Source organism: Palaemon carinicauda, chromosome 2, assembly GCF_036898095.1.
Source record: "Palaemon carinicauda isolate YSFRI2023 chromosome 2, ASM3689809v2, whole genome shotgun sequence".
NCBI lineage: Eukaryota > Metazoa > Arthropoda > Malacostraca > Decapoda > Palaemonidae > Palaemon > Palaemon carinicauda.
In genome coordinates this window covers 152,546,772-152,561,369 of record NC_090726.1, presented here as the reverse complement: position 1 = coordinate 152,561,369, position 14,598 = coordinate 152,546,772, and the positions used below count along the sequence as shown (strand labels likewise).

General features: G+C 34.9%; 1 protein-coding gene across 1 annotated transcript in view; it reads left to right on the top strand.

The window, feature by feature from the left end:
• The first annotated feature begins 3,284 nt into the window (after positions 1-3,284).
• The window catches only part of LOC137628022 (protein mono-ADP-ribosyltransferase PARP3-like), a 398,487-nt gene continuing 387,173 nt past the window's right edge, over positions 3,285-14,598 (top strand). The window contains exon 1 of the mRNA XM_068359393.1: positions 3,285-3,390. The gene's annotated coding sequence lies outside the window, so the exon portion shown is untranslated. The remainder of the gene's footprint in view (positions 3,391-14,598) is intronic.

The following is a 14,598-nucleotide window of genomic DNA, read 5'->3' as shown; positions in this document are numbered from 1 at the left end:
TATATATATATATATATATATATATATATATATATATATATATATATATATATATATATATGTGTGTGTGTGTGTGTATGCATTCTGAAAATATAACTCATATAAAACTAATGAGAACATCATAGAAATGAATTTCACATATGTATAGAGCAGTTATATAAATAACGACAAAACATCAAGAAAAGACCAATATATTCAAGCATAAAAACATGAATGAACTATAATGGACATTAACGATGTTAATAACCCCTTACCATTATCTGAAAAATGAAGGAAATACCTTTAATTAATGGTGTTCAAACAGTGCGCTGCCTATTATCAATTCATTAGCTAAACAAACTCGGGCAAATCGAACACAATTATCATTCATCTCTCCTACACCATGGACACCCATACATTCACTAAAACTATCATTTATCGTGTAGTTTTGCATTCATGTCCTACATACAAAGAAGAATGTCCTGTTTTAGCACCTTGTTAACCACCTGTGATTTACCGTAAAAGCTGTCCTTTCAATTGGCATCTGCTTCATCAGTAGGAGCATGGCATACTATAATTGTCATGACTAGATTTCAGTCTTCCCATTCCTCTAATGCTTGGCTAGCTTGTTTGCTCAAAGCAATCAATCCTACTCCTTGATAGTGAGTGCCATCCTTTCTCCTAGAATGTAGCAACAACTTTCCTCCATCTAATGCTCTAATTTGCCATCCTGATTCAATGTTTGGACATTTCAATTTACAGTGTTAAACTTACTCTTTAGATTTATAAACTTATCCTTATTTACTAACCGTGAGTTTCTTTGCACCCTTCTACTTAAAGGATGCACAGGACTAAGGGCCATTTCTACAATCTGTGAGTTCACTGAACTTTCTTAAGCAGATTTATTGAGCGTTTACACTGGATCCACTGATGGAGTTTCATCAGTGAGGGGAATACAAGTATGCAATCCCCACACTTGTTTAACCCATCACCCGCGATGGTTTCCGGGATGTGGCCACTGTTGCTCAAGTAGCTTCTTGGAGCCACAAGTGAGAGTTGAGTGTTTAGTGATGATTAGAAGTACAAAGCCATCCAAAAGAATGCAGCTGATTCATACTTAAGATAGTACACCTCCTAATATACCCCATACACATATACATTTATATCATCATCAGCAGCAACATTATCACTAGTCCACTGCAAGACAAAGACCTCACTCATGTCTTTCCACTCTCGTCTGTTTGCTATCTGTCTATGTCAGTCCATTCCTCAGTTTTTCTTAGCTCGTTAGTCTGTCTTCTCTTCTTTCTTCTGCTTCGTTTGAAATCTCTAGGGAATCATTCTGTTATTCTTTTTGTCCATCTATTATTTGTTACTTTACATACATACATACATACATTATATATATATATATATATATATATATATATATATATATATATATATATATATATATATATATATATATATATATATATATGTATGTATATATATATATATATATATATATATATATATATATATATATATATATATATATATATATATGTGTGTGTGTGTGTGTGTGTGTGTGTGTGTGTGTGTGTGTGAATATTTTCACTGTACACCCTTTTCTCCTTGATAGGAGGTATCTGAGAATGCTTGTACCACATTTCTACAACTTATACTCATATAGGCTGTTACCACAAGGCTTATTAATAACCTTCGTTAATTTAAATTACCTTTTATTAGAAAACAAAATACCACTTTTCACCCATTTACAATACTGTATAAACTGAAAATAAGAGAAAAACAGTGTTTATATCTTGATTAATTTTATCGTTGATATCTAAGCCGTTTTCTGTCTTCTTACAGGTCACATTTAATAAAATTTCCTTTTAAACATGGATCTTTTACCAAAAGAAAAATAATTCATACCAATGATAAAACCTTACTGCAACAAATTTCCCCGAAGATTATGGCGTAGGAGGGTATGTCTTACATCCTGGTTAACTCTAAAATGTATTCCCTTGAATAGTCTGCAAGAGGATCTTCAAATAAATTTCTCTCTCTAGCCTGCCAAGAAAAGATACTTGCTGGAGGGAAAAGTATATATATATATATATATATATATATATATATATATATATATATATATATATATATATATATATATATATATATATATATATATATGTATACAGAGAGAGAGAGAGAGAGAGAGAGAGAGAGAGAGAGAGAGAGAGAGAGAGAGAGAGAGAGATGCACAATTTCCACTTTTCTCTTGGTATAAAAGCCCGGCATTGGGACCTATGTTCAGTTCAGATTTTATATTTAAATACTTAATTAGTTTATAGTCCTTTTGAGGTTCCACACTATGGAAACAGACGCTTCATACACACTATTGAGCTGATGGTGGCTTGCAAAAATACCTTAAATAAAACTATACATGTAACCTATGTATAATTAGAGAAATTAAATAATAGATGATAATTTCTGGGTAACGTTGCTAGACCAAAGTTATTTTTTACCATTACCTCAGCAAATATTGGTATTCATTTACAGTTGGCTGGGCTGGTAAGGGATAATGGTCCAAGAGAATAGCAGCCAAATTACAAATCGCCTAGGCCTAATAATATTAAAATTCATGGTGATCCTAACAGCTTGGTCTCCCACCTAATCCGTTTATAACTTATTGTTGCTATTAATATTTATTATGTCTTTGCGTTCATATTTTACTACAATAATGTATATTAGTAACTTGGAAAGTATTGATAACCTTTTATGTTTCATCATGATAACAAGATTTGACGGGCAGTCTCGAGTCAAGACAGGCGCTCATGGTGTAAGTTGCCAACACGTATAAATAAAGTTTTATTTTGTACCACTACATATGATTTTCCTGCTTCTTCCTTCTGGAGAAATGAATTGTAGATAGTCAGTTCTTTGTCCTTAACGGAGTTGTTGATAAAGGAAATTGCAATAGTTCGATTGTTGATATACTACTGCGAAACGGAGACTACGAAGTCAACCGCATCACTATTACACCACACCAATGTGGTCGCAGACCTCGCAGTGAATGAAAAGCAGGGAGGCGTCACTACGCTCAGTAAGTAAACTCCTCCCGGCTCCCACTGATAGTGACTGTGAGTCTTCGTCACTTTCATTCAGGCAGTGGGCCAGTAACAACCTCCGTTTTTCTATAGTGTGTCTCTTCTCGCAGTTGCCGGCTGGCCGCTGATACCATTGACACTGAGTCTGACTCGGTGAGAATCGCTGTCAACTCTAAGTCATGCAAGACCGCTCAGCCTCAGCGCCGCCCGGCCCAGCCTGGGCCGCCCAGGTTTAGTCTGAAGTGAGACGTTGGGGAAGATATACGCGCCGCCCCTCCTTCCTGTTGACGGTTTTGTTGTGGCACTACAGCTTACCAGGGTGAGTCTACTGTAGATGTTGCATAGAAATGCAAGAATTTCATGAACTTGTATCAGTAGAAGTCTAGATCGTTACGTAGTCTTTAAGGTGGATATTAAGCTAAGCGGAACCTTGAAGCTCGAACTATGGCAAAATTGTTTTGTCATTGTAGTGAAAATTATCGACAAGGAAATATCAACAGGAATGCTTGACGTCATGGTTAGGTTGTAGACTTGCTTTGGTTATGAACTGTAAATCATCTGCCATAGCTATTTGCACCTACCTAATTCGTGGTAGTTTTGATGCAAGGTTTGGCCAAATAAATCTATCTATTACCTTCGATGCCGCAAGATTTATTTACTTTAAAAGTTCCCATCGTTTGAGTTCCTTTGCTAGAACATAAATGGCTAAGTGAATTTTATCATTTGACTCCGGCTGCGCGATTGCCATTGCATGACTAGGCCTACTGGTGTAATTGGAATAAGATAACCTTTAGTAAAAATTCTATCCGTGCAGTGTGTTACTTTGCAAAGTATTCTTATGTAGATATTGTCTCCTACTTGCGCCAGGCGAACCTGAAGTGTTAATAGGTACAACGAAAGATTTGCCTGAATTTTGTAGGTAAATATGCAGAATATATACTCTAGGCCTATATACAAATAATCTGGGTGTATGAAGGGCTAATCGATTTATAACTATCGAGAATTATTATCACAGACGCACAGCATATAATGTGTGTTTATTGTAGGCTGATTGAATTTTTATCACAGACGCACAGCATATAATGTGTGTTTATTGTAGGCTAATTGAAATATTATCACAGACGCACAGCATATAATGTGTGTTTATTGTAGGCTGATTTGTGCTGGCATTGTCATTAGCCGTTTCAAGGTTTCAGATGAAATTTTCTGTAAGATGAGATCTCGCATAATTCAACCGTGTCTTAAAACTGTTGGTTGGTTTGGGAGTTAACTTGAAGTGGTTTCTCAGAAGCTTTTTATTTATTTCCGATATATTAAAATATTGGGACTATTGTCTAGTATTGCTGATAATGTACCACGACGGCGTACAATTTATGACTTGTCAAAAGAGGCATTTCGCTGCCACCCTTGTAACCGAATTTTCGCTATCTACTCGACCATATTCCTGTTTGTGTGTTACATCTCCCTTGTCTCTTTCAATGCGCATTTCATAATGAACTGGAGGTTTCTCCCAATTCCATTTCGAAACTGAATGAACCTCACCGTCCTCTGCACTTGCGATATGGACTAAGTTCCGTAAATCAATCCTCTAGCCTTTAAAGAGGAATATAATAGGGGCGTGTTGCCGGAGCTAACATTTTCTGTTGAGGTAGCACCGTAGTCGGGTTTCGTCACGTGGTGCAACAATTCCTCTGGAGTGGTTTGGCGTCAATTATAAGTTTTCTGTTTAGTTACATACAGTAAATATGTATATATATATATATATATATATATATATATATATATATATATATATATATATATATATATATATATATATATATATATATATATAATCATTATCTCCTACGCCTATTGACGCTAAGGGCTTCAGTTAAATTTCCCCAGTCGTCTCTATCTTGAGCTTTTAAATCAATACTTCCCCATTTCTCATCTCTTACTCTACACTTCCGAGTCCTCAGCCATGTAGGTCTTTGTCTTCCAACTCATATATATATATATATATATATATATATATATATATATATATATATATATATATATATATATATATATAAAATCATTATCTCCTACGCCTATTGACGCTAAGGGCTTCAGTTAAATTTCCCCAGTCGTCTCTATCTTGAGCTTTTAAATCAATACTTCCCCATTTCTCATCTCTTACTCTACGCTTCCGAGTCCTCAGCCATGTAGGTCTTTGACTTCCAACTCTAATATATATATATATATATATATATATATATATATATATATTTATATATATATATATATATATATATATATAATCATTATCTCCTACGCCTGTTGACGCTAAGGGCTTCAGTTAAATTTCGCCAGTCGTCTCTACCTTGAGCTTTTAAATCAATACTACCCCATTTCTCATCTCTTACTCTACGCTTCCGAGTCCTCAGCCATGTAGGTCTTTGTCTTCCAACTCTTTTAGTGCCTTGTGGCCCCGAGGTGAAGCTTTGGTGATCTAATCTCTAGGGGAGTGCAGAGCATGCCCAAACCATCTTCCTCTACCCCTCACCATTGTTTTATCCACATGAGGCCCTTGAGTAATATCTCTTATAGTTTCATTTTTAGTCTTATCGTGTCATTTTGCTCTCAATATTCCTCTGTGGGATTTGTTCTCAAATCTACAAAATCTGTTTGATTTTGTTTCATTGTCATACCACGATTCATGTCCATACAGTAACACCGATCTCATTAAACTGCCTGGATATTATATGTAATTTCAGGAGTTTTGATTTCCAATTTTTACTCAATCTTGCCATGGTCTGATTTGCTTTATTCAATATCATTAAACCCCATTTCTAAAGACCCATAGTTCTTAAATATTTAAATGATTCCACCTCATTAATCCTTTCTCCTTCCTATGATGTTTCATCTTCCATTGCATACTCCATTCTCATCATCTCTCAATTTTTTATATCTTAAGCCCAACTTGATGTGAAATTTCATGCATTCTGGTAAGCAAGCTTTGCAAGTCCTGCGGAAATTTGCTATTAAGAACAACATCATCAGCATACTCTAGGTCCGCTAATATCCTGGTACCAATCCAGTCCAATCTTTCGCCATCCCCAATTGTTATATGCACTACACAATCCACGAGGAGGATAAATAACATAGGACGGTGATAGCACATTCCCGTGGACCACTTCACTGTTCACACACACACACACACACACATATATATATATATATATATATATATATATATATATATATATATATATATATATATATATATATATATATATATATATATATATATATATATATATATATATATATATATTTATATATATATATATATCTGCTTGAGGTTATCACCACTTTCTTAAATAGGTACAATACAATGGTTAACTTCTGGCATTTATGAGCTTAATCTGCTTTTGAAGATAAGTCGAATTGGTTCCTCACTCGCCATATAAGATGTCCACAGTACTTTGAGTTTAACACAAGTATTCTGAAACAGGCCCTGGTTCAACGGCCAAATAACTTTGCAAGGGTATAGGTATGGAGTTCACAACATACACCATGTAGTACTGGGTATAGTTTACAACTTACACCCTGTAATACTAAGCGAGGAGTTTACGATATACACCCTGTAGTACTATGAGTGGAGATAACAACATACACCCTGTAGTAATAGGTATAGAGTTTACAACAAACACCCTATGGTACTAGGTATAGAGTTTACAACTTAAACCCTGTAGTACTAGGTATAGAGTTTACAGCATACACTTTACAGTACTAGGTATGGAGTTTACACTAAACACCCCGCAGTTCTAGGTAGGGAGTTTACAACATACATCCTGTAATACTAGGAAGAGTTTTGAACATACACCATGTAGTACTAGGTATGGAGTTTACAATATACACCCTGTAACATAAGGTATCTCGATTTTTACAACATACACCCTGTAGTACTAGGTATGGAGTTTACAATATACACCCTGTAGTACTTGGTATGGAGTTTACAACGTACACCCTGTAGTACTAGGTGTAGAGTTTACAACAGACACCCTCTAGCACTAGGTATGAAGTTTACAATATACACCTGTAGTATTAGGTATGGAGTTTTCAACATACACCCTGTAGTACTAGGTATAGAGTTTACAACTTACACCCTCTAGTATGGGGTATGGAGTTTACAATAAACACCCTGTAGTACTAGGTATGGAGTTTACAACATACACAATGTAGTACTAGGTATGGAGTATACAACATACACACTGTAGTATTATGTATAGAGTTTACAACATACACCCTGTAGTACAAGGTATTGAGTTTATAACACAAATCATGTATTACTAGGCTTAGAGTTTATAACATATAGCATACCCTGTAGTACTAGGTATTAAATTTACAACATCCACACTGTAGTATTAGGTATGTAATTTACAACATACACCCTCTAGTACTAAGTTTGGAATTTACAACATACACCAATGTTGTACTAGGTATAGCTTGCAACATACACCCTGTAGTACTAGGTACAGAGTTTACACCATACACACTGTAGTACTAGGTATGGATTTTACAAAATACACCCTTTAGTACTAGGTATAAAACTTACAACATACGCCCTCTAATACTAGCTACGGAGTTTGTAACATACACATTGTAGACTAAGTATAGAGTTTACAGCATACACCCCAGTAGTACTGGGGAAAGAGTTTACAGCATACACACCGCAGTATTAGGTATGGAGTTTACAACATACACCCAGTAGTACTAAGCATGGAGTTTGCTAGACAGCATATAGTACAATGTACAGTGTTTGCAAATACACCCTGTATTACATTGCATAGAGTTTAAACGAAACACACTGAAGTACTTGGTATGGAGTTTACAACATACACCTTGTAGTACTAGGTATGGAGTTTACAACATACACCCTGTAGTACTAGGCATAGAGTTAACAACATATACCATGTAGTACCAAGTATGAAGTTTACAACATACACCCTGCAGTATAAGGTATCGGGTTTATTACAACATACACCTTGTAGTACTAGGTATGGTTTTTTTTTTACAACATACACTGTAATACTAAGTATGGAGTTTTTTTTTTTACAGTATACATCCTGTAGTACTCATTATAGAGTTCAACAACATACACCCTGTTGTGCTAAGTATAGAGTTGACAACATACACCCTGTAGTACTAGGTATGGAGCTTACAACATACATAATGTAGTATTAGGTATGGAGTTTATTACAACATACACCCTGTAGTACTATGCATGTAGTTTATTACAACATACACCCTGTAGTAGTCGGTATAGAGGTTACAACATACACACAGAGTTTACACCATTTACCCAGTAGTTCTAGGTATGAAGTTTACAACACACCCTGTAGTACTAGGATTATAGTTCACAACATTCACCCTTTAGTACTAGGGATGGAGTTTACAACATACACCATGTTGTTCTAGGTATGGAGTTTACAACATACACCATGTAGTAACGTGTATAGAGTTTACAACATACACCATGTAGTACTAGGTATAGATATGGAGTTTATTACAACATATGCCCTGTAGTACCTTGCTTGTAGTTTAATACACTATACATCTTGTAGTAGTCGGTAGAGTTTACAACATGCACAGGGAGTTTACAACATATACCCAGTGGTTTTAGGTATAAAGTTTACAACATACACACTGTAGTACTAGGTTTAGAGTTCACAACATACAACCTTTAGTACTAGGTATAGAGTTTACAACATACACCATGTAGTTCTAGGTACGAAATTTACAACATACACCATGTAGTTCTAGGTACGAAGTTTACAACATACAACATGTTGTAAGGTGTATAGAGTTTACAACATACACCATGTAGTACTACATATAGTTTACAACATACATAATGTAGTAATGGTTATGGTGTTTACAACATACATAATGTAGTACGAGGTAGGGTGTTTACAACATACATATTGTAGTACTAGGTATGCCATTTACAACATAGCCCGTAGTACTATGTGTAGAGATTACATCATGCACAATGCATACTTGGTATAGAATTTACAACGTACACTATGTAGCACTAGGTATGGAGTTTAGAACACACACCCTGTTGTACTAGGTATAGCGTTTACAACATACACCTTGTAGTACTAGGTATGGAGTTTACAACTTATACCATGTAGTAATAGGTATGGAGTTTACAACTTATACCATGTAGTAATAGGTATGGAGTTTACAACAAACACCCTGTAGTACTAGATTTATATTTTACAACATACACCATTTACGGTTGTACTGGATATAGAGTACAATATACACCCTATGGTACTGAGTATGGAGTTGAAAAAATACACACTGTAGTACTAGGTATAGAGTTTACATCCCCCCTGTAGTACTAGGTTTTTGAGTTATAACATACACCATGTATTGCTAGGCATAGAGTTTACAACATACACCCTGTAATACTAGTTATGGAGTTTACAACATACACCTGGTAGTACTAAGCATGGAGTATGCAAGACACCATGTAGTATCATAGTCCTTTTTTTAGCCAGACAGATTTGCACCGACTGGCAGGGGTGCCCTTTTGGCTCGGAAAATTTCCTAAATGCTAATCGGTCTGATGTATTTCTGTCCGAATACCTTCATTGTTTTCAAATAATTACCAGGTAATGTGAATCAAAACTTATTTATTAATCTAAATTTCTCCCTTAGATATAGGTTTCATCAATGAATAATGTTAAATAAATACATTTTAAGTATCGTGATGGTAAATCTAAATTTACTAACAACACCCGTCGAAGTCGGCGACAGGAGCTTGTTTTCAGAGGCATGCTGCATAATTTTGTTACTTTTCATATATTTCAACACAAATTGAGACACATTACACTAAGAATAAAGGGAAACATGTTATTATAAATTTACTTTGAATACCAGAATTTACTAAAACCGTGGAATTGATAAAACTAACTATTGGTGAAAATAGCTGTTAGGTAAAAGCAAGACTCACATATAGTGGGTCATGGGTAAAACGAGCATTCTACTGTCAAACACCCAAGAGAGAATGGATGTGAGATTGTAACTCGGCGGTGAAATTATGAATTCGTTTAATTGTTATTTTTACTGCAATTTATGCAACACTACAGTATCCTTCACCAAAAATATTGTTATTAATAAAATCTAAAACTTTGCGAAAAAAATAACAACCTTTACTATAAGGACTTCATCATGGGCCCATGCTGTAAGTCGTATAAAAAGGGATAAGAAAGAGACATCAGTCTAGGTGTTGGAACACACACATATGCATGCCTGTGACATCACTGATTTATTTAGCATGTGTACACGCTACATATTTACACTACTAGAATCTAAACTTTTACAAAAAAAAAAGAAAACCCTTTCTATACAGATTTATTGTACATCATAGACCTAGGATGTAAGTCCGTATAGGAAGGAGTTATGTTTTTTGTAAAGGCTTAGATTTTATTAATAGCAATATTTTCGGTTTGATAATACTGTAGTGTTTCATAAACTGCATAAAATCACAATTAAACGAATTCATAATTTCACCGCCAAGTTACAATCTCCCATCCATTCTCTCTTTGGTGTTTGACAGTAAGAATGCTCGTTTTACCCAGGATCCACTCTGTGAGTCTTGCTTAACCGAACCGCTATTTTCATCATTATGTAGGTTTATCAATACATCGTTTTTAGTATATTCTGGTATTCAAAGTGAATCATGTTTTTCTTTATTCTTAAGTATAATTTGTCTCAAATTGTGTTGAAATATGTGAAAAGTAACAAAATTATGCAGCGTGCGTCCGAAAACAAGCTCCTGCCGTTGACTTCGAAAGGTGTTATTGAATTTAGATTTACCATGACGACACTTTAAAATACATTTATTTAACATTATTTATTGACAAAACCTATATCTAAGGGAGAAATTTAGATTAATAAATACGTTTATATTCACATTACTTGGTAATTATTTGAAAACAAATGATGGTATTCGGACAGAAATACTTCAGCCCAATTAGCTATTAGGAAATTTTCCGAGCTAAAAAGGCACCCCTGTGAGTCAGTGCAAATCTGCCTCGCTAAAAAGATTGACTAGGTAGTGTTTGCAATACACCCTGTACTACATTGCATAGAGTTTACACCATACACCCTGTAGTACTAAGTATGTAGGTTAGAACATACTCCCTAAAGTACTAGGTATGGAGTTTATAACATATACAATGTAGTACTAGGTATGGAGTTTACAACATACACCCTGTAGCACTAGTTTACAACATACACCCTGTAGTACTAAATATGGAGTTGTCAACATATAGGCTACCATGTAGTACTATGTATAGAATGTGCAACATACACCCTGTAGATACTATGTATAGAATTTGCAACATACACCCTGTAGAACTAGGTATGGAGTTTACGCCATACACCCTGTAGTACTAGTTATGGAGTTTACAACATACTCCCTGTAGTACTAGTTATGGAGTATACAACATACACCTTGTAGTACTAGGTATGGAGTTTACAACATAAACCTTGTTGTACTAGGTATGGAGTTTACAACATACACCTTGTAGTACTAGGTATGGAGTTTACAACATACACCTTGTAGTAGGCTACTAGGTATAATTTATACTATACACCTGGTAGAACTAGGTATGGAGTTTACAAAATACACCCCGTAGTACTAAGACTGGAGTTTACAACACACCATGTAGTACTAGGTCTGAGTTTGGCAACATACACGCTGTAGTACTATGTAAGCTATAGAGTTTACTCCATACACCATGTACTTGGTATGGAGTTTACAACAATCCTCCTGTACTACTAGGTATGGACTTTACAACATACACACTGTAGTACTAGGTATGGAGTTTACAACATACACCATGTAGTATTAGGTCACAACAGTGGTACTAGGTATAGAATTTACATCATACACCCTGTAGTACTAGGTATGAGTTTACAACATGCACCATGTAGTACTACGTATAGTGTTTACAACATACACCCTGTAGTACTAAGTATGGGATTTACACCATACACCCTGTAATAATAGGTATAGATTTTGCAACATTCACCCTGTAAATTAGTATTAGGTATAGTGTACAACATACACCCTGTAGTACTAGGTATGGAGTTTGCAACATACTCCATGTGGTACTAGGTATGGAGTCTACAACCTACACCCCGTAGTACTAGGTATAGAGTTAATAACATACACCCTGTAGTCGAGGTATGGTTTTACAACATACAACTTGTAGTATGCGGTATAAAATTTACGATAATTTTTGCGGTGTCTTTCATATGACTTGAAATATATATATTCTATATTTATTCAAATTATGGTCAAACTCTGCAATGAGTGAAGCTCCACGAGAACTTTAATAATTGGGCAAGTTGGCAAATGTAATTCGAAAGGATATCCGACCCTCATTTATTAAACATCGTTACGTATTTATCTTTTATCTAGTTTGCCTTTCTTTTAACTAGTTGACAGTTTATACATTACTTTCCCGTTTCCTTTCGCACACAGATGCTCATCCAATTGGGGCACCTGAACCTTTAGCATTATGGTTTCCCAAAATAAGGATACAATTAGGCTTAACATAACAATAGGAGTCGTAGAGGTTTGCACTTACAGAATTTTGACAATAGGTAATACACCAGCAATCAAAATGGGTCTATCAAAAAAAGGAAAAAACGCTCGCTCTTTTATACGTAAAGAACAAAATATCACTGGGGGGGGGGAGACCTTTATTCAGTTGGTAAGTTTAGGTGCTCATAACCGTTTGCTGAACATTCTTGTTAAGTAAACTCATCATACCTTAAACGGAAGCAATCTTGAGAGAAGTAGGTAAAATATAAGGACATTTATATTTCCGCAGTAACATCTTGCAAGTAAGTTTTTTTTTCAATTGCACGCAGGTGTTTTAAATCGACATAAAAAACTAAATAATGGAAGTATTTCTTACTCTTCCAATCCTATAATTTCATGTGTACTATCAACATTCATTAGTACCAGTATCATTTTGAACTTTCATAAAAGAAAACACACACACACACACATATATATATATATATATATATATATATATATATATATATATATATATATATATATATATATATATATATATATATATATATATATATATATATATACAGCGAATGTGGACTTATGGGAAAATAAAACCCAAGAAATAGAATAAAAGAAAATCGAAGAGGTGCCGATGGAAAGGGGGAAAACATCTCTTTACCATAAACGGAATGCTCGTACGTGAAGAACGGAAAAGTAAGTTTAGTTAAGGAATATAAGTATCTGGGTGAATGGTATACTGAGAAGGGAAACAAAGAATTGAGTATCAGTAAAAAAACCCCAGAGGGTTGCATATATGACCCAAGAAATAAGAAAATATGGGGATACGAGAAAAGTTGGAAAGATGGCATTGGAAGTCAGAAAGAAAATATATGAAACAGTAGTAGTACCAACAATATTTGCCAACGTGGAGACCTGGAGTGTAATTAGGGACAAAGATATGAAAGATCTAGAAAACCTCCAATACAAGATAATAAGAAATATGTATGAACTACCTGCGAGTACTCCATATTGGGGCATACTAGCAGAAACAGGAATATGGCCGGTGTCCTGCAGAATAGAATATAAGAAATTAATGCTCTTCCATAACATCATAAACTCCGAGGAAAAAAGATTAGTAAGAGAGATAATTGAGGATCAGTTGAAGAACCCGTATGGGAAGTGCTGGAGCAAGAGCGTAGAAGAAATCTGCAGTAAATATGGGATGGAAGTGGAAGAAATAAGAAGTTGGGGGAAAAGGACCCTGAAAAAAGAAATCAAGAAAAGAATTATAGAAAAAATAGAAGAAACTATTGAAGAAAAAAAGAAAATAATGAAAAAATTAAGATTTATTAAAGGAAATGGCCCTATGCCTTATATCAGAGAAATGTATCTGGATAAGGCATCCCTTGTGATGAAAGCAAGATTAAATATGCTCAACTTAAAAGCAAATTTCAGGGGAAAATATGATGACAATTTGTGTGATTTATGCAAAGAGGAAGAAGACACCACCGAACATTTATTTTTATGCCCAAAGTTAGAACAGCTAAAGAATGTAGAAATAAGTTTAGGTATGCTAAAATATCCTAGCAGGGATCTGGCTGCATTTATAGATAGGGCAATGAATATAAAAGAAGAGTTTAGGAAGCCCAAACTGATTACCACAACAGGTTGCCAAAACTGATGATAGCAAGGTGTTATCGTATCCAATTTCAAAGTATAGGGGAATAAAAGTAAAGATTGTGAACCTCATTATGATATTAATTTATTTAAGGCACAGATGATATAAACTTAATAATAAGAATAAGCTTAGAAGCTTTGCACCTATCTATAAAGAGATAGAGTGCCCGCAAACTTATTTTGCGGAGTGAGCAATAAGGAACCAGGAACCAGTTTAAGAACGCCTGGCCCATGGTCTATAGACCTTGGCCTTGCCTATAGCAAGACAGG